The sequence below is a fragment of the Muscardinus avellanarius genome (genome assembly GCF_963383645.1).
Source record: "Muscardinus avellanarius genome assembly, chromosome: 3".
Taxonomy (NCBI): Eukaryota; Metazoa; Chordata; class Mammalia; order Rodentia; family Gliridae; genus Muscardinus; species Muscardinus avellanarius.
In genome coordinates, this window is record NC_137788.1 from 166072117 (window position 1) to 166094066 (window position 21950).

Genomic DNA, 21950 nt, shown 5'->3' on the forward strand with positions numbered 1-21950 from the left:
GTAGACAGCATTCTGTCAACCTCAGAGCACATTTGCAAGACAGTTTGAATCTGTTTCTCCTGATTGCAATTCTAACCAGCCACAAATTTAAAAAAAAAAAAAAATGTTAACTGTCTTTGTTCTCAACTACAGTGGTTTTATTTTCCATCAAAATTTGTAAGAGACAAAATGTGCTTTCATGGACAACGAGGCCTTCTGATTGGTTCTTCTCCTGGGCCAGTTGGGGCCTGGTAAAACAGGCACCATGGTAGAAAAGAACCCATATGGCATGCTGTGAAAATCAAAACTGGCCTCATTTTATTCGTTGTTTGGGTTGAGGGAGGAATCCTATGGCAGTGCAGTCACTGGCTTGACGCTAGCTTTCGGTCCTGGTAATTTCACGGAACATCAAGGGGGACAGCATTTGCACCTGTAAAGTTGCCTTGTCAACACTGTTGATTTAGATGGAGACGTTTCAGAGCAAGACAAAGTGATTCCTTCCGGAATACTACAGAGAGCTAGAGAAAAAAGTCAGAGTTACCTGGGTTTTCTAACTCTTCCTATAACCCACTTTCTGTGTATCTGAACACAATTCACTGGACCCAGAGGCTTCACCTTTGACACTGTGCCAGTCTCCCTCGGCTTGTCTAGGTCCTTCAGCTCAGCAGTCTTTTGACTGCCTTTCAGTGCTCACCTCGTTGCCTGGGGAACTTTCAGCCTCACACTGTGTGAGACTGTATCATTTATTTCCCAGGAGCGTGCCTTCATTTTCATAGTAAGACAAAAGCCCTCAACCTTAGGACCTTTGGAGTAGCTCCCAAAATGTCACTCCAAAGAGCGTCTGCGCTTCGACTGAAAAGACGCCCAGTTGTGTGCTCAAAATAAGCTCATGGATAAGGGAGTGAGAAGTGGAGGTCTTGAAGTTGAAACTAATCGGAGAAAACTCAGAGGATGATATTACTCTACTTGCAGAAGAAATTTATCCAACTAGATTTATCCTTGGGGTCCTCACAAGGTCACAATAGGAAATTATGTGTGCCTCAATCAAGCTCACACACACTGTTGAACCTGACCTACTGTAAAATAACCTGAGCCTTTTGAAAGTGGTGTTCTGGCTCGCTGCAGCGATTCCTCCTCCCGCCATGTCCTGCTAAGTGCGGGCTGTCTTCGGATATAACCCCACGTAGGGGAGCTATTTTCACGCTAAGAAATCCCACATTTTGGCATTCATCCACTATAATTTTGCAGCGAATGAGCTGCTCAGGTTTAATTTAAGCAAACGATTGCCTCCACGCACATGGAGGCAGAATGTGTCCATGCGCGTAGATGCAGCGTTGAACGCTCGTGGGAGGAAGTGGGGTGTGCGAATGCAGAGGAACACCTGGCCTCAGAGCCACCGTCCCTATGCCCGCGGATCCCCGGCGGTCCAGTTCACTGACCAAAGAGTTCGGAGATGTCAGTCAGAAACCTTTCAGATTCAGCTTGGAGATTGATGTAGGTCAGCAGGAGAGCGGGAACGCACTGCCACATGGATACGCGCATCTGGGGAGGAGAGCCCCGCTGCCATACTGCTCTCTGATCTCCCATGCCCGCGGTTCCACGGATTTATTGCGGATAGAAGAAACTGACTAAATAGCTGATATAAAAAGAATCGTACCCGGGTTCCCTGGATTGCTTTTTCATAAGAAAGAATGTTAACCCTCAACGAGCAGATTCTGTAACTGGGCATCTCAGGGTCTGGGGCCGCCTCCCCTACCCCATCTCTTCTGTCGCCATGCTTCACATGTCCATCACCCTGAGCTCCTGGATGTCCCCCAACAAGCCGGCTCCTAACAGTCATGTCTCCTTACTTATGCCAAGCTCTTCAGCCAGGGAAAAGCGTCTGCCCAGGAATATCCTGCCATCCTGTTGAAACACCCCTTGCTCTGAAACCCTTCTCCAAATGCAAGACCAGTCTAACGGTCTCAATGGCTCCTCCCCTTCTCTCACTGCCCGTGCTGATCCTTTGGCACGCACAGTACACTACGCCTAGCCTGGCCACGGCCTGCCAAGTGCAGGCAGGATGGTGGGACTTTCTAGACAGCTCAGGCACTGCCTGTTCACCCCTGTTCCCTACAGGGCCTCCCACTCCGCCTAGTGTGTGCATTCAACAGATATCTGTAGAATGAATCGGTTCTCAGGAAAAGGTGCCTCCCCTGGAGCACATTCAGATAAGCAAGGAGTTGCACAGGCTTGTAAGCCTTCAGCTTCTCATATGCTTTTCTGGGGAACTTTTAAGGAGTTATAACTTCAGCACCTATCTGTGCAAGAACAACACTGCATGTTCAGGTAAGTTTAGGACTCAAAAAAGTTAAAAGTTAAGTTTTCACCTCAAAGCAAGCGCCTGGTAATTATTTCTAATTTTTAAAATTATTCACTTTCAAATATCTTCCGGCTCCCAGAGACATTGCGCAGTTAACACCGGGCTTTCCCTCATACCCTGGATCCAGCTTTCTTGAACGTTCGCGCCTTACATAACTATAAGGAGATGACCAAAACCGGAAGTCAGCGTTCGTGCCATGTTACTAACCAGTTTACAGGCCTGTCCAAGCTCCTTGTATCATTCCATAGTAGTCCCCCTCAACACCAGGACCCAGATCAGGACCACACACGCATGTGGTGGTCTCCTTGAATCCCACGCAGGCCTCGCACCGTGTCTTTTGTTATCTCGACTATTTTGAAGATGAGAGGCAAGGTGTCTCTTAGAACACAATTTGAGTTACTCTGAAAATACTGAATGGAAGATTCCAGGAATACACAATCCGCAACTTCTAAATAACTTTTCACATATGTACTTGAATGCTCTTGGGAACCTCAGGCATTCTCTGGGGATCTTGGAATGGGTTTTCTGCAGGTAAGAGTGGATGAAGGCATGTTAGATTGCTCTGTCCCTGTCCCCATGACCACTGACCACTGGCCTCCAGCTGGCCTTCAGCATGTGCGCAGGTGACAAGCCCGTGCTCTCAGGCCGCAGTTCTACTGCACTGACCTGCTCTCTGCTCCTGTCCGGTGCCCTTCTCCATATTCCTCTCCGTGGGGACACACAGATCTGGCGAGGCCAGGGAGCACTCCGGAACTCTAACTGATCCACCACCTCCCTCCACCACCTGAGCCCACGCGCCCATGTTGCACAGTTACACCAAGTGGGTGGCCCAGGGGCCTGCAAGTCTGTGGCCTGTGCACACAACTCCTGGAGAAGAAGCTGCGGGCCAATGTGGAGTCTTTTAAAGCCTCTGAGGACCAGACCCCAAAGTCCGCTATGCATGTGAGCGTGGTGTGCCTTCTCAGAAATGTCACCTCTCTCCACAACCCCTTCAGCCAAAAATGAATCAGGTCAAGCAAGAAAGAAAGCTTTAGGGGCATGTGTGTGTGTGTGTGTGTGTGTGTGTGTACTTGCTGGAGGATCAAACCCAAGGCCCTGCACAGGAGAGCAGACAATCAGTCCACAGCTGAGCTGCCCCACCCCACACTCTCTGCTCTCTGTGCACTGAGCATCCTACCTCCAGGCCACGCATGACTTCTTCCCTGGATTTTTCCAACTTCACCCAAGCATCCCGGTCTTCCCTGGTCACTGCTGGCCCTGAGGTCCCCACCTGCCCCCCGCCCCTGCTACTATCCAACAATGCTACTTCTTTATGTCCACGTTTGCTTGTTGTCTTCCTCTGCAGAGCCAGTTTCAGCATGGGAGACTGGACTTTATTCTGTATCTTGATATAACTTCAGTTCCTAGAACAAGGTCTCACAATTGGATGTCGTCACTGGGCATTGTAAAAATAGACGTTGGACACATACATGACCCCTGGCCTTTTCGGCCAGTAATAGTACCGTCTCTATGCAGGAGTCTTTCTTTATCCACAGGTTTGCATTCTGTAGTTTCAGTTACCTGTGGGGAGCCATTAAGGCTTTCCCCTTTAAGAACACTTCTGACTGTTCTTTGCCCAGAGCCAATAAGGTTTGGGGTCATGGAAAGTTCAACGTCTGCGAGAAGCTCAGGTGGAATTGATTGCTTTGACCGTTAAGCGCACAGGTGCTGACGGCACAGGCTTGACTGGTTTGACTGTTACGCGCATTGGTGGTGACGTCATGACGGTTGGCTGACCGGGAGCGGTATAAATAGGACGAGAGCGATAAAACCGGGATCGGTCAGTAGAGATATCGACCCGGGAGTGTACTGCCGATCCTTCCATGAGAGGATGAAGTATTCTATGAATAAAATTCATTGAATAAAATTCTTTTCATCCTCACTCCTCTCTTCAGAACCCATACTTTTGCCGGCTAGCTCCGGCAGTTACCTAAGATCAACCATAGTCTGAAAAGATTAAATGGGGACTTTTAGATAGAAACATCTTAAGTTGTAAATGCCTTGTTCTGAGTAGCAGGGTTAAGTCTCACCCTGCCCCACACCATCTGCCTGGCACATGAATCTCCCATCCCATCACATCCACCTGTAGACACTATCTGCCTAATGTTAGTTACTTGGTAACTGCCTCTGCCCTGGTGTTCACTGTCATGGCACACCAGAGCTTCTGTTCAAATAATCTTCATTTTACTTAATTGTGGTCCCAAAACACAAGAGTTGTGGTGGCAAAAATTCACATATACTTTAGAGAACCCATAAAGTGGTTCCTTTAAGTGAAAGAGCGAAAGTGTGCCATAGGTGTGTATGTATAAAAAAATGCGGTTTATATTGGGATCAGTCCTATCCACGGTTTTAGGAATCCACTGGGAGCCTTGGAAAGTGTCCCCAACAGATACTAGGCACCACTATACTCAGAAGAAACAGCACAGTACACACAAGGAATTTAGAAAAAGCCTGGCTTTCAAATCTATCAAATTCTTCAGAAGTTGAGCAAATATTTGCCCTGAGAGTCCAAGATGAGAAAGTATGTTGTCTCTCTGCTGGTTTTATCCTATTTTCTGAACCTCTGAGATCCACGGCCAGGGATCAGGAAGATCTGAGACAATAAGACTCACAGAATGACAACCTCCTTCCTAGACACACGTGTAGAATCCCACAGACCTGTGTAGAAGGGCGGCACCCCTTGCGGAGGCAAAGACAGCGAACACCAAGACCAGGAGTAAAAGCAGCAGTGCTGGCCGAGCCCTCAGAAGGCTCGGTGTGCCACTTCAAAAAGTTTGTCTGGCCTTTATATTCATATTAATGAATCATCGTCTAGTAAGAAGCAGCGTGATACACACGGTGAGAACAGAAAGCAGAGCGGGCGACCATGTTAAAATCCTGTCTATATTTTGCCAACTGTCTATTAGGAAACCAAGCACTCAGCTCCATTCACTTCAGCTTCCTTATCTATAAAACAGTACTAACAAGAAAACAACGTCCTCATAGCACCTATAAGCAACACATAACTTCATACATGCCGCTCATACTAAAAGCCGAGGAGCTATTTCAGCAAGTCAGTATGATTAAACATAAGCTGCACACGTAGCCTTCAGTTAGACCCTTCATGTGCTGCTGTGAAGTCCCTTCTACTTTTAGCAACACCAGTGTGCATGAAGCAATCTTTCTCTCTCCATAAAATCAATGGCAGTATCTCTACTCAAAGGTTGTGCTTCTAATTGGCATTGATTTCACAGTTCTGTTTAAAGTATGAGATCATGTGCACAGCATCTGTGACCTATTAAGTGAAGTGAGGAGGAAATCGCCAAGCAAAAATGCAATAAACACCATGAAGAAAACAGGCAGCCAAGGCACACAAATGAGAACCACTGACTGCAATGAGCATTCACCCGGAATGTGCCAAAGCCTTCTTCCCACTAGAGAGCTCCTTTTACTACAGGTACCAAAACAATATCCCTGTTGGATTCTCCAGTTGAATAAAACTCTTTGGAGGTCTCGCTATGTCAAAACCCAGCAAACAAACAAACACATAAGAAGTTTGCAGGAAACTCTTTCCTATAGTAAAATGTAGACACTGCACACAACTGTTTTTAAAAGGCAAACAAAGTACCCTTTGCCTATTCAGTAAAGATCAAGTGGATAGATAAAGTGGGCAAAATGGGAAATTACTGATATTTGTGTATTGATTATCCTTATTTCTGGTGAAAATAAATCAACATGAAATTTAAATAGGTTATAAGACAAACTTCTGATAAATCAGCCAAGAGGTAAAGAGACGAATGGATGGGTGGGTGTGTAGCCAGAGTGACAGATCAATATATACACACACGCATACATACACATACATATACATACATACATATATCATGTCTGTTGTTTCTTTTCATAATGTAACTTCCAGATTAATTATTCATTAATATAAAAACATCCATCTCCTTTGAAGACCCTTAAAAATAAAGCTGGCTAATAAAAAAAAGCCACATATAAAAACCCACAGTGAACATCCTGTTTGATGGTGAGAGGTTGAAAGCTTTTTCCTCATGTCCGGGGCAAGGCCTGACGCCTGACATCGGCACTTCCCTCCTCCAGGGTACTGTTACTTCTAGCCAGAACAGGTAGGCAAGAGAGATGAAAGGCATCCCAATGTGAAAGGAAAAGTAGACGTATCACTGTCTGCCGATGATATTGTCTTGTGTGTAGAAAACTGGCTCTAGAACACTCTAAAGATGACGCACGGGCACACCGCGGTAAAGGACGCTCACTTCTGAGTTTCAGGCTCCCTAAAAGCAGCGGTCATCAAAACGCAGTGGTATGACATCAAGGCAGATGCAGAGACTGACATAAGAGATCCCTGTTACATGTGTTCAAGTGACTTTGGACAAGGTTGCAAGGTAGCTCAGTGGGGAGAGGACAGTCTTTTCAAAACGATGTGAAGAAAACCAGATATTCACATAACAAAGAATAAAGCTGCACCTTTGTCAGCATTTTATAAAAATAATTCAAAGTAGATCAAAACCCTAAAAATTCAGAGCTACACTGGAACACTTTTAGAAGGAAATGGAGGACATGGAGTGATTTGCATACCCATGTTCATAATGGTGTTGCTCACAACAGCTAAAAGGTCGCTGCAACCCTGGTGTCCAGGTAAATGGATAAACAAAGTGAGGTCTAACCTTACAATGTAATCATTGTTCAGCCTTAAAAGGAAGGCAGTTCTGATACACACGACACCACAACACAGACTAACCCTAAGGGCGATGTGATAAGTGAAATACGCCAAACACAAAAATGACAAACACCGTCTGATCCCACTTATGTTAGGGGCAGAGGGTAGGCAAATCACAGTCCAGAGGGAGAATGGCGGCCACTAGGGGGTGGGGAGGGGGACTGGGAAGCTATTGTTTAATGGGTAAAGGATTCCAGTTTTATAAGATACAAAGGGCTATGGAGATCATTGAAACAGTGATGGCACGACATATGAATGCACTTATCGGCAGCAAACTGTATGTGTAAAAAATGGTCAAAATAATAAATGTAGTTAACTAAATAAAAAGTTACTTATTTTGAAAATAAACTTGCATAAGTATCTTTGGCAGAATTACATAGTTATTTTCCTATTCGGATGAAGGAGATGGGAAATAGACTTTTCAATAGTATGATAAAATTTTAAGTTATAACTTGCACTTTTTTCATGCTGAGGTCCAGGGAATTTCCTTTACCTGACAGCTTGTAGGGAAGAGAACAGCTAGAGTCTGATAAAAAGCATTCTGCACTGGTGTTTGAGAGCTGGCCTGCACCCGGTTAGGCCCTGGGGCTGAGAGATGGAGGCTCATTGCCCTGTGAGGAGGCCAAGCAGGGAGCTATCATGGAGCAGGGCATCCCAGGGTTGTCCTTGGGAGCCTAGGGAGGCGTTGTGACCTAAAGCAATCACACTCATGACTCCTTTTACACTGCACAAACTCCGCTGTCACTGCACGAAGAGGCCTACCTTGGGAGACCAGCCATCCTCTGTATGGGCTGTCCTCTGCCCAGACTTCTAACATGGCACATGGCTAGATGTGTCACCATCTGAGCACCACACAACGAGGGTCCCCGTGGGGATGGACAGACAGCAGGTACGCAATGCGTGCTGAATGGAGGAGCTGATAACGGCACAAAGGCCTTCCCTAAGGGGGAGAACGGAGAGGCTGGGTGGATAGGGACACCCTTAAAGAATAAAAGAAGCAAAAAAAAAAACAAACAACACAGGTCACCATTGCTGTCTGCATTCCGGCTGGAAGGAGTGCACGTTCCAAGAGGACAATGAAGCAAGGCTTTCCCCTTGGGTTTAGCCTTCCTGGTTTTCTTAGCCTCTGTATCACCAGCAGGTCTCCAGGCACAACAGAGCCCTCTCCAAGGTGCTGCCTCCTTCCCCAAGGAGAAAAGAAGCCCTGGACATCTCTTCCTATGAGCACACCTGAGACTGCCTGTGCCCGCACGCACCCCTTGTGATTGATTTGTGAAACGACTGACTGCAGAAGCAATGTGCCTCTATGATTCTGCAGCAGGTCTCAGAAGGCTGGGACCTCCAGAGCTGAGATGACTCGATCACCCGGGGAAGTAGAATCCAACAGCGGAAGGAAGAGGACTGAGAAACGAGCCACCAATCAACTCGAAACTGATGAGTGTGGTTTCTTTGGCTCTATAGATGGAAACTTTTGCAACCAGGTAAAAGCTGACGCTAAAGGCAAACTTCACAAGCCAGTGGGAAAAGACTCTTTTGGTCAGTTCTCACGAATCTGCTAATGTGTGCTAACCGATGGGTGGATGTTGGACAGGGAAGGAAATAGATAGATTGTTTAAATTAGGAAAAATACAAAGAAATATGCAGAATAAAATATAAGGATGTCCTGCAGTCTATCCATACTGACTTATCACAAGTTCTCTCTAAATATATATACAGATAGATACATAGGTATATGTATACTCTGTATGTATATCACACACACACACACACACACACACACACACACACACACATATATATATATATATAAACTGAATGAATATTTTATGAACAGAATGATCCTTTAACAATACTGGGATATATGTCTATATGCCATACATATGGATATATATATACATATATACATATATATACACTATTATTAAAGGGTCATTCAGTTCATATAATGTTAATTCAATTTTACATCCTACTTTTGTACTTAACATTATATAAAAATGTTCCCACCAGGGAACAGTTGTAAAGACATGAATTTTTATCACTATCCAATATTCCATCATTCCAATTTACTCATCACTTATTGTCCACTTAGTTTCTCCTTTATGGCTACTAAGAAGGCAAGGTGCTCTTGTCTCTAAGTATCTGCGTGTTTCTGTGTAGCAGATTGTAGGCAGGCTGAGTAGTCATAAAGATTCATCATTCTAATATGTCTAAGAGAGCCTTGTCCCTAGCCCTTTGTCCTCAGTGAAAATTACAATTCCTTTTTAGTCTAAAACTTAAAAGCAACTCAATAAATATAAAATATTGGTGAGGAGTATCTATCCAGCAATGATCTCGCATGTTGACAAGACAACGCATGTAAGAACCTCAGGGCGTGTCCCTGAGAGCCGCTACTCACAGTGCACTGCCTGTCTGCATCCCTCCTCCTATACCTCTTCGCTCCACTGCTGACTGCCACCACCCTCCCTGTCTCAGGACCCCTCCAAGCAACGAGTTGCTCTGCAGCTACGATCCAGAGAAGCTGAATCTCTGGGAAGGACCAACATGTGTGCCTGTTCTTGTTCGTCCTCCCTCCCTCTCCCTCTCCCTCTCTTCTTCTCTTTTTTCCTCTCTCTCTCTCTCCCTCATCCTCTCCCTTTTCACATCCTAATAATTAGATGTCACCTGGGGAAGATTGGACAAACACCTTCATAAAACACACAGATTACATAATAAGAGAAGTGGGTTCTTCACATTTGACAAGGTAAAAAAGAGGAGGAAGAATCCAGGATGTACTCAGCACGTGCTAACTTTTCAGATGGGGTCTTGCTATGTTGCTCAGGCTGGGCTTGAACGAGGGCTCAAGAGGTGCTTCTGACTCAGCCTTTTGAATACCTTGGACTACAGGCTCAGGCCACCATGCACAGCCCTACTTATTTCATTTTAACAACAACACTGACAGATAATTATCAAAGACAGAAGTTCAAATTAGCTGAAGAAGCCCAGCTCTTCAGTGTTTGGTGCTGGGTACCCTGCCTGGTGCTAGTACGGCTGATGTTGGCCGGCAGACAGGGTACTTCCGCCCCATCTCCCCTGACCCAGCACCGCCCTGTTCCACAGGGGCATCAGATTGTCCTGTGCTGCACTAGATCAGGACGGCACATAGGGAAACCCACACAGACTGGTCCTCAACAGCAATGGCTCTTGAACACATAATCACAACTCTGAACAGGAGATTCTTGGGTCTGCTTGGTCAGAAGTGATAACCGGGAAGAATGTTTTTTTAAATCACAATAAGGGCTGGGATGTGTGACTTAGCAGTCATGTGCTTACACAGCTTTGAGTTTGATCTCCAGCACTGAAAAGAAAAATCAAGATTCTAATTGACAGGAATCACCTACTTACTCATAGAATCTAGTTAGTTGATCCAATTGTTGCTGGAAAATATAAATCTATTATGAAGGCAGTAGACATTCAATAAATATGTGTTAGACAAGTTAATGCTTGAATTCACTTTTCTATCACAGAGTTAAGCTGGTTACAAAGAGAAGATGAAAGAGATGACGGGTTGGGGTCTTCCTTTTCTCATGGACCAGGTCTTTCTAAATAACAAGTGCCTATGCCTGGTGTGCTTACACTGTAAGTTTGAAAAAGTAATATAGAATTTATTAGAAAAAAACTGAAAATAATTTATAAGATATAAAGAAGAAAAATCCGGTTCAAATAAAATTGATTCTTATCTTCAGAAAAGAAAAGGGGAGAGATTTTCCAGCCAACTTCTTAGACCAGGCCTTCTTGCCTCACACCCAGACAGCCTGCCCATTTATCTCTGTCCTGAAGACTCCCATTTCTAGTCAACTTGCCAACAAAATCATCTTCCTACAGGTCAGTCTTGCTTTTTTTCACTCTCTTGCTCAAACACTGGAGAGCTTCCCAGAGCCAGCAGAATGGCTCGGTTCCGACCTCCTTCCCCCTTCTCCCCTCTGCTGGCCCCAGGCACAGCTGGCCAGCCCAGGAAGCTGCCTGGTGCCTGTTCCGCAGGAGCAGGAAGGCGGCCCAGCCACCAACAGGCCACAGAAGCTGTTGAAACTGCAGCTGAAGTGAATGTGAGGCTTAGGGCCCAGTGAGGGTGGAAATGATCCCTTCACACTAGCTGAGTCAGGGAGGGAGTTACTGCAGACAGGAAAGACAGGCTGGTTCTTCAAAGACAGAAGGATGTATCCCAGCAGGCGGTGAGGACACCTGAGACCCAGGTGGAAGGAATGGAGGAAGGTGAGGCGAAAGGAGGACCTGGCCTGACACCTGCACCCGTCCTGTCCAATCCACACCCTTAACCCTCAGCTCCCAGTACTAGAGTAGAAACACTTGAGTTGCAGTTGCAACCTAGTATCATCGAAAGCACAGGGCTGAGAGCAGTTCCCTGTCTCTCCATGGGTTTCCTACTGTGTAATGGTGAGCTGCTAATATTTAACTTTGTAATCCTTTACATCCTAATACACTATAGGTACTTGGCTACTAGAAGATATTATCATTGTTTCCCAATTCAGAATGAAATCAGAGTCCGTTTCCCATAAAGCTTTCATTAGATCACTGGATGTTTTATACCCAAACCAAGAAAATTCAGCTGTGGGGAAAGTGAACAGCATGTTTGTTTTGGCTGTGTGTGTGTGTGTGTGTGTGTGTGTGTGTGTGTATGTGTGTGTTTCATTGGTTGTGGTCCCTTTTGTTAGTTAGCAAACTGTAGTATGACAATCTTAAAAAGAAAGGAACCAGTGATTCTCCTTTCCATCTATCAATTTTCCTCCTGATGAACCCTGACGTCGTACCATCTCCATTTCTACTCTCCACTGAGTGATTGATTCAGAGTTCTGATCACCAAGCAAACATGCAACCAAATATCAACAGCAATGTGTACACTTTAAGCATTCATCTCTAAGAAGTACATTTTAGGATTCTTTGAAACAAATCCCCTTTGCACTCTCCCTACTACATGAAGAAGGTGCATTATACAGACTGGGAAGCTGGAGAAAGGCAGATGGGCCCATCACAGATGGGGAGGCTGGAGAAAGGCAGGTGGGCCCATCACAGATGGGGAGGCTGGAGAAAGGCAGGTGGGCCCATCACAGATGGGGAGGCTGGAGAAAGGCAGGTGGGCCCATCACCACAACAAACCCTGCATATTTAATTCCCTTACAGTGTGATTGAGACTCCGTCACCAAACATCAACCAGCTCAGTATAACTTAAAGAGAAGCAATTTATACAGAGTAAGACTTTCTGAATGAGGTATATAAAAATAGTGCCATCTACAAAAACTTATCCATGCAATTTGGTACATATCAGGGTCTAACAGTTGAGTAATTGCATTTAATACTAAGAGTAAACATAAAAATTATCAGATATTTCACTTGGAAAATTAGATAGGCTATATGAGAATTTAAGTACTGTTGAGACTCCAATGTCTCTTTTTATGGTTTTTTTCTTAAACTATTCTTCTTTACTGAAATAAGGAACTACAATGGAAATTATTTTCAACTTAACTCAACAACAATAACAACTACTACAACAATTTGTATCAAACTTAAAACACTGAAACTCTTATTTCCAAAGCACATGCTCAAGATAAATTCCACTTACCTTACCGATGTTCACTCATAATGTATTTTGCATATGTATAGATAGATTTTCAGATTGCTTTTAAATTGAAAATAAAAATAAGAGATTCATAGGAAGTTGCAAAATAAAAACGGCCCATGTACACTCTGCCCAGACTTCTCTGGCACACCTTCAGTACAGTATCAACACAGAGAAGCTGACATTGGCACAGGTGTCTGTCAGGTTTTTGTTGCTGTGACTAAAAGCCTGAGGTGATCTCCTTATGAGGAGAAAAGGTTGATTTGGGCACATGGTTTCAGGTTTCAGTCCATGGTCAGTTGGCTCCATTTCTTGTGGGCCCATTGTGGCAGAACATCATGTCAGGGAGTACAGAGCAGAGGAGGCCCTCCCCTCAGAGTGTCCGGAAAGCAGAGAGAGAGAGGAAGGGGCCAGGGCACCCATGCCCCTTCACGGCCGTACCACCCTGTGGTCACCTAACTTCCTCAAGGTCGCTTCCTAAGGTTGCACCACCTCCCCACCGCTCCCCCACCTTTAACACAGGCCATGGGAGGGCATTTAAGAACAAACTATGCAGAGTAGCCCATCATCTCATTCATATTTCACAAATGGACAAGCACTCGTGGAGTACCGAGGGGGCGGGGGCCACAGGTCTATGCACTGTCAACACATGTGCATATTCCTATAACCAGAATCGAGATAAGGATGTGTTCTAACACTACCAGGTTCCTCCCTGAAACCCTTTTATACCTACGCCCACCATCCCTCTGCCATCTCTGCCCATCGGCTACCACTACTAATGTGTCTACTGTCGCCATAATTTTATCCTTTTGTAATGATTACGTTATAAAATATACAGCCTTTGGATCTTAGGCTTTTTAAATATGCACAATTCTCTGCGCTCCATCCAAGCTATTGCCTGTGTCAATAGCTGACTGATTTTATTCCACAGGATGGGTGACTGGTGCTAGTTTGGCAGTCCACTCAAAGCAGAATGCATGGTTTATTTCCAGTTTGGGGCTATTAAAAATAAAAGTGCCATTAACATTTATTTATAGGTCTTCATGTGACTATAAGTTTCCACTCTTTAGGTCCAAATGCCAAAAAGCACACTGGTTGAGTTGTAAGGTACTGCTTACTTAATTTTATAAGAAACTACCAGCTTACCAGCCGTGTTACAATCCCAGCAGCAGTGACGGTTTCCCCACATTCTAGACAGTACAGAATACTGTCTTTTTGTCGCTGTTGCTGTTACTAGAGATGGAACCCAAGGGTCTCCCACCTCCAAGCCGAATCTCAGCCTACTTTATTTTTCATTTTGAAACAAGTTCTCACTAAATTGCTGAGGCTGGCCTTGAGTCTGCAATCCTTTTGTCTCAGCCTCCCAAGTTACTGGTATTAAAGATGTGCAATACCATGCCTGCCTGCCAGTCTTTCTTAAACTGCAATCATTCTGATAGGTATTTAGAAGTATCTCACGATGATTTTCTTTGTGTTTCCCTAATGGCTGATGGTGAGCAGCTTTTCATGTGCTTTCTTGCCATCTGCATATCCTCTTTCGTGAAAGGTCAGCTTGTATGTTTTGCCTGTTCTTTCTTTTCTCCATGCTAGGACTGTAGTGCAGGGCCTTACCAGTATGCACAAGCACTGTTGGCACGCAGCCCCAGTCCTCTAACCTGTCTTCTAGTTGGATTGTGCGTGTGACTGAATTTTGAGAACTGCCATGCATTCTAGATCCAAATTACTGGCCAAGTTAACGGTTCACAGACATTTCCTCTGAGTAGGCAGCTCTTCTTCACACAGCATTTCAAAACGAATGACTTAACTTCACTCAGGTCCCATGTAACCTTTGAGAAATAAGGCCCAGTTGTTAAAGACGCTCCATGTTTTCTTCCACAGTTTTGCATTTAAGTATATTTTGTGGACTTGGGTTGACATGTGAGATGCTGGTCAAAGTTTCTTTGCTCCATCAGCATTGTTGAAAATACGACCTCATCCTCCACTGAACTGCTCTTAAAACACTGGCTGGGCATCTTCGTGCAAGTCTGTCTCTGGATTCACTGCCCTGAGGGGCAGGTCCAGCTCTCCTCCATACTACACTGCCTTGCTTATTCTGGTTCTTAATAAACACCATCATACTGTAGTGTTCCCTTCCAGCGGTTTAATCATTTTAGATGTTATTTTAGTTATGCTATATTCTATAGTTTTGCATACACGTTTTAGGGTATGTGTGTCTGTGTCTGCAAAAATATTTTGCTTGGATTTTTATGGGGATTGCATAAAACTAATGAAGTGATGGGGGATAACTGGTGTCTTACTGTGAAAATTCTTCCAATTCCTGAAAATAGGAGATTCCTCCATTTGGTTAGGTGTGTTTTATTGCTTTTATAGTATTTTGTGATATTCAGTACATAAGGTCTGTGTAAGTCTTATTACGTTTACAGCTCAGCATTGCATTTTCTTGGAGTGACTGTGAGTCGTCAGGTTTTCATCTTGTTATTGGTATGCACATGTTTGTTGTTAGTACCTAGATGGGATTGATTTCTGTATTGACATTGGATCCTGGGGCCCTGCTGAATTCAATTGGTGCTAGGAGTTTTATGTAAATTCCCTGGTATTCTGTATAATAAGGTCATCTGCAAATAGGAACAGTTTCATTTATTCCTTTCTAATCTGTATGCATTTTAATTATTCTTCTTGCCTTACTGAAGCGGCAAGAAGAAGAGAGAGGACAATGAAATCTTTGCCTTGTTACAATCTTGGGAAAAAGTACCCAGTCATTTCACTGCTAGGTATTATGACAGCTGTGGGTCTTCTGCAGGTTCTCTTTATAAATTGAAGAATGTCTGGCTGAGATTTTTTCTCATAAATAGGTACCATATTTTTCAAAATGCCTATGTGTTTTTTTCTTTTTTAGCTAACTGTTGATATGGTAGATGCATTGTTTGATTTTGATTTCTCAGACAAGCTTTGGATACTCGGGTAACCCTTACTACATGCTTCTCTGGCCAGAGCGTATAATTCCATTGACAGGCTACTGGATGTGATTTGCAAATATCTTGTTCCAGATTTCCGTGCCAGTATTCTTGAGAGGTTTTGTTTCCTAATTTCCTTAGATGTACTGTCTTTCTCTAGCTCTGTTATCAGTATAATACTGGCTGCATAAAAAGAATTGGGGATGGATCCCTCTTCTCTTTTCTAGAGGAGATTGTGTATAACTAGTGCTAATTTTTTAAATGTGCTTTAGTATCCTCCAGTGAAATTATCCAGGCCCAGAAATGTCTTTCTTTGAGAACTGCTAATTACAAATTCCATTTCTTTAGTCATTAATGGACTATTCAGATTATCTATTTCATCTTGGGAGTTTTCTAGTAAGCAGTAATTTTTAAGGAATTAATCTATTTCTTCTAACTGGCTATATTTGTGTGTATATTATTGTTCGTAATATTCCCTTATTTTCTTTTAAGCTCATGCAGGGTGAATAGTGATAGTTCCTGATCATTCCTGGTGTTGGTGATTTCTGTCTTTTCAATGTTTGTCCATGGTTTGTCAAATTAACTAACTTGTTTCGAAAACCCAACTTTTTATGTAGTTTTGGTTGTTGTCTTTGATTTCTCTCTTTCCATTTGGCCCCTGTGCCAGAGATTGGACCCGGGCCATGATGATTCCAGGGTATGCCCTGCCACGGGGCTAAGTCACAGTACTCAATCACATGTATTCCTGCTGTAATCATACCGTATCTTTACTTAGCTTGGCGTATTTTGATCTTCCCTTTCCAGTTCTTAAGACTTAAACCTAGCCAGATGTGGTGGCGCACACTTTTAATTCCAGGACTTTTTAGGCTGAGACAGGAATATCACAGGTTTGAGGATAGCCTCAGCAAGTAGTGAAACCTACTTAGCAAACTACTGTGACCCTGTTTCAAAAAAAAATAAATTAAAATAAAAATAGGGCTGTGGGTATAGCTTAGCGGGAGAACCCCCGTAACAATAGCAATAACAAAAACTTAAACTGGAGAGCTCCCCTTTTCTGTGACTATCTCATACGATAAATCCCCATTAGTGCTCTCTTGACTGTGTTACCCAGGTTGTGATGGCTAGATTCACATTTCCATGCAGTACTACAGATCTCTTTATCTCAGAGCTCCTCTTTGGCCATCTAAATGTTCACTGTTTCATTTCCAAGTGTTTGTGATCTTCCTGTTATCTTTCTGTCACTGACTTCTAGTTTTATCCAATTATGATTTTGAAAATGTAAACTATATGATATTGATTCCTTTAGCTATATTGAGTTTTTTAATGACTCAATGTTTTCTCTTGTAATTAAGTTTTCATAGTGAGAGTCACACTGACCTATTCACACCTGCACACAATATGTAGTTGGTTTCTTTCCCTGCGTCACCCTCCCCCCCACCTCTTCCCCTCCCTGTACGTGAGACTGAGATTCACAGTGGTAAATTCACATGCAAACATGACACTTAGGTCTGTTTCACTCCCCTAAACCTACCCTTTTCCTCCTCCCAAACCCCTTCCCTGCCCCAGGACTCTCTCCTTCTCATGAGGTCTCTTTCTGTTCCTATCTTCTCTCCAGCCTCCACCCTTGAGAAGGAACATGTGGCCTTGACTTTCTGAGTCTGGCTGAGGTCACCTGGCATGATGTTCTACAGTCCCATCCAGAACACGGTTTTCCTTGGAGAAGGCTCTATGGACACTTGAAAACACAGTGTAGTCTGCTGCCACTGGGTGAAGGTTTTACACGTCAAGTGTATCCTACTGGCTGAAGCCATTGTCCGTCATTCTGTATCTTGCAAGCACGTCCTCCTGTTTCTACCGTGGAGTGGGTGGTGCAGGATGAGCTCCCATTTGGCCCGGGAGACAGCATATGCAGTTTGGATTAGTGTTTGGCTGGAGTGGGGTAGGCAGGTCAGATAATTGCTGTCTATTTATGAATTCTTCAGTTGGGCTTTTCTTGTTAGTTATACCTTTTTCATGCTTTGTACATCATAGCGAAGTCCAAGTAATAAAAGCTCCTTGCACAGAGCACTTGCTGCTCCTCCCACACCAGCCCCTCTCCTCCCTGTCCGCACTTGCTGAGAGATGGGCGGTGATACCCTCAGATATGGACAGAGCATGATTATTTAAGCGCTTTGTGCCCTTAGTCTTCCTTTGGTGAAGGCCTAATTTTCTTTTTTCTTTTCTGTTTCAGTTCTAAGTGGCAGACTTCCAAGAGCACCACTGGAGACACGGGATGGGCCAAAAGGTTACTCAAGGAACACAACACAACTCGAGCTCCCAGGCCCGCAGGCAGGCTGCACTTGACTTCTGCCACGCTTTACGCCTTGCGTTAGGTCTGGGCTCTCCTGGTTATTGTCTTCATCAGTATAAGAAGACAAAGCTGGGCAATGACTGCTCTGTCTTAGCCAGACTGGAGATTTGTTTAGAATTTCTAGAAAAACAGTTTCTCTTGATTCTTCTTTTCTCTCTCCTCCGCCCCTCTGCCTTTATGTCTTTTCATTATTGTATCCTGCTTATTGGCATCTGCTTGAGAAAGAAGGCAGAGAAATAGAAGGAGCTGAAATTCAAATGGGCCCATTTCCTTCCTCATTAGCAACTCAGGAAGAGGTCCAGGGCAGGAAGAAGTGGGTGCTACCTACTAACACGAGGTTGCAAAGATCTCCCTGCGTTAATTATCCATTCCTCCACCAGCAGCAGTCCTAGACCCGCGCTTTCAGTGCATTCTCCACAGAACTGCTCAGAGACAGACAGACAGGTGCTTCCCACTCAAACTGGTGAGCTGCGTGCCGAAATGGAAACAGCAAGCACTTTGTTATGAAGAGACCATCATGCTTCACAAATGTCCTTGCTGTGTGCTGAGCAAAGGAACCGGCTGGCACTATATCTATCTTTAAGAAAGGCATGAGCAACTAAATAAACCAGAAGAATTAGGTGTCGAGGCCTGAGAGACACGTGGGTCGAGATTAACTAAAGTGTGTGTGGACTTTAAATTTAAACAAACCATTGCTGACTGCTAAGAGAGCAGTTCACAGAAGAGTTACTCTGTGGTAAAACGGCTCCATTAAACTGCACAGACTTCTTTAGATGAAACTAATTTCATGAAATGCTCAACTGTAAATGGTAGAAAACTGCCACAGATATATGTTATAAAAACTTGTGAGGTAGTCCAGGAAAATAAAGAGATAAGCTGGGCCTGGTGGCGCACGCTTGTAATCCCAGCATTTGGGAGGCTAAAACCGGAGGATTGTGGTTCACAGACAGCCTCAGCTACTTAGTGAGGCCCTCCGCAACTCAGTGAGACCCTGTTTCAAAATAAAGAATAAAAAAGAAAAAAAAAATAGGGTAGGGGGTATAGTTCAGAAGTAGAATGTCCCTGTACTCCATCCCCAACCCCCCCCCCACACACACACACAAAATGAAGAGGTAAAAGTAACACTATGAGACTGAGTGGCTAAGAAAATTAAACATTTTTAACCGGGCATGGTGGCACATACCTATAATCCTAGTACTTGAAAGTATGAGACAGGAAGATTGCAGGTTCAAGGCCAGTCTCTCAACAGCTTAGTGAACCCCTCAGCAACTAGTGAGGCCTTGTTTCAAAATAGAAAACAAAATAGGGCTGGAGGATTGGTTCAGAGGTAGAATGCCCCAGGGTTCAATCCTTAGTACCACAGAAAAGAAAGAAAAATAGATTTTTGGCTAATAACATATTAAAACTCAGAAGTATCAGAAATGTAAGCTGAGTGTGGTGGTGCACGCTTGTAATTCCAGCATTTGGGAGGCTGAGACAGGAGGCTCCAGGTTCCAAGACAGCCTCAGCTACTTAGTGAGGCCCTTTGCAACTCAGTGAGACCCTGTTTCAAAATAAAGAATTAAAAATAGGGCTGAGGGTGTCACTCAGAGATAGAATGCCCATGGGTTCCATCCCCAGTACCACAAAAAAAATAAAGTATCAGAAATTATAACAATTTTAAAGTAATTTATTTTCAAATTTGTTATGATATAACCATATATTTTTTCAAGTCCCACAGATAACAAAGCAGTATTTGGCTCATTTTGTCTCTAAAATTATATTTTATAAAATGGAATTATCACCAATAAACACAATCTCTAAATTTTCATAATCATTCTAGATTATGAAAGATTCAAAAACTACCACTTCTGAAACTTAGAAAACGCATTTTTTCAAGAGTTCTTCAAAATAGGAGCTTTCACATTTTTTTATTTTAAATGCATGGGGGGTGAGTAGTTTGTGAGGATCTAAAATTCACGGGATTCCTTGTTTTAACAAACCAAATTTACAATTCATGTTAATCAAATATTTAAAATAGAATAATAACCTTTTAAACATCAACTGGCAACAATTCCATTATGGAAATTCAAACCAGAAATGCACAGAATGTGTCCAGAACAATTGCAGATGGAGAGCTACATTGTTCTGAGCCTGTGATCTCTGTATCTTGGAACAAAGCCCAAGAGTAATAACAGAGGAGGGATCCGATTTCCTTCCGTTAAAAAGAAAAAGGAAAGAAAGAAAATAAAACTCTCTAGACACAGAAGGTCATGAGATTAAGGACCTAAAACCAACCACCTCCCCCTACTCTTTCTGATCTAGAATTTGATGTTTCTCTCCTAATTTCCATCAGATCTCAATATTTTCAAATATACCTTGGCGGGGGGGGGGGGTCTATGCTATATCGAACTCACTGCTACTCTCCTGGGTGCCTTGGGCTGCTGACTCAACAGCAGCCCAGTAAATGAATTTCGGTCAAAGAATGAGTCTCTCTCTCTTTTCCTGAGGGTTCACATTGCCAAATCTGTTTCTTTTCTGGCTAATTTCCAATTTTTGTTTATTAGGAATAAAATCTATGAGCCTGCATGGCACTCAGTGAACTAGAGATTTTACCTACTCTGCAGATATGATATTTACACAACTTATGTGCTTAGCAAAGAGGAGGGGACATTTTAAAGGCAGGTGTTCAGCTAAGGTGGCACCTTGGCCCCTCCCAAGAAAGAAATTGTTCTAAATTTTTTAAAAGCATGCTTCAAAATACTTTAAATACTCCACAACTTAGCGTTACTTAGCTAGCCAGCAAGGAGCCTCTGTTCTAGTGTTTATCTTTCTCTCTCTCCTGGTTCCTCTTAACCGTGTAGGTACTAGAGGGAGCAAGATGGATTAGGATATGTGGACACCCTTCCTGTCGACTGGCACAATTTCAAAATCACTTCTAAACCATCATCATCTGTTCTCTTCAATGAGTAGAGTTTTTGTTTTACATATTTTAATTGATGAATAAAATTTTATATAAAGCCATTCCTCAGAGACCATGGAAGACTGGTCCAAGAATACTCACCCCTCTCCAGTCCAAAATCTGCAGGGTATGGTATTTGTATATAACCTAGGTGAATACTACCATACATGTAAAGTCATATCTAGATTACTAGTAATACACACAATAAGGCAAATGCTATGTGCATGATCTTTTGTATTTTTTATATTTGCCATTTATTTTTCTAATCTTTGAGGGGTACTGGGTTGAGCCCAAAGTCTAATACACAAGCGCTGTGCCACTGCTCTACACCCCCAACTCTTTTTGCTTGTTTGTTTGTTTGTTTGTTTGTTTTTGAGACAGAATCTCACTAAACTACCTGGGCTGGCTTCAAACTTGCAATCCTCCTGCCTCAGTCTCCCCCAAAATAGTGATTACAATATGTGCTACATTGCCTGTTTCAAATATTTTTAATTCATGGTTACTTTAGTCAAATAATGCAAAACTCACAAAGGGGGTCAACTGCTCTTATGGTGTACAACATGATGTGCTGATGTGCATACACACTGTAGAATAATTAAATAAAGTGAATTACCCTCTCCATCACTTCACATTCTAATTATTTTTCAGGTATTCCTCTCCTGGAAACCACAAAAACAAGACAGAGTGGAAATATTGGGCAGGAGAACTCAGAACACAGGAGAGCCACAGATTAAAGATGTATCATAGATATTTGCATTTGAGGGCTCCACACTAGGCAGTGGGGAAAAGGGTGGGTCTTCAATATATTTCCCCAACCACTGCGGCACATTAAATGAATAAGTTGATATTGAAGAAGAGGAACAAGATAAAAATCATCACTGGGATTGAATGGCAAGATGAGGGAGAGTCTGGAAATCCTAGGCAACATGGAAGGTACAGGCATGGCTAGAGATACTGGTCATCAACAGGTGCTTAAGGAAGGTGGCGAGGAAAG

At 43.4% G+C, this 21950-nt stretch overlaps 1 protein-coding gene across 2 annotated transcripts in view; it reads right to left on the reverse strand.

Annotated features, from left to right (window-relative positions):
- The window catches only part of GABRB3 (gamma-aminobutyric acid type A receptor subunit beta3), a gene marked incomplete at both ends in the record, with an annotated part of 211799 nt that overhangs the window by 170008 nt on the left and 19841 nt on the right, over positions 1–21950 (reverse strand). The gene's annotated exons all lie outside the window — the stretch shown is intronic.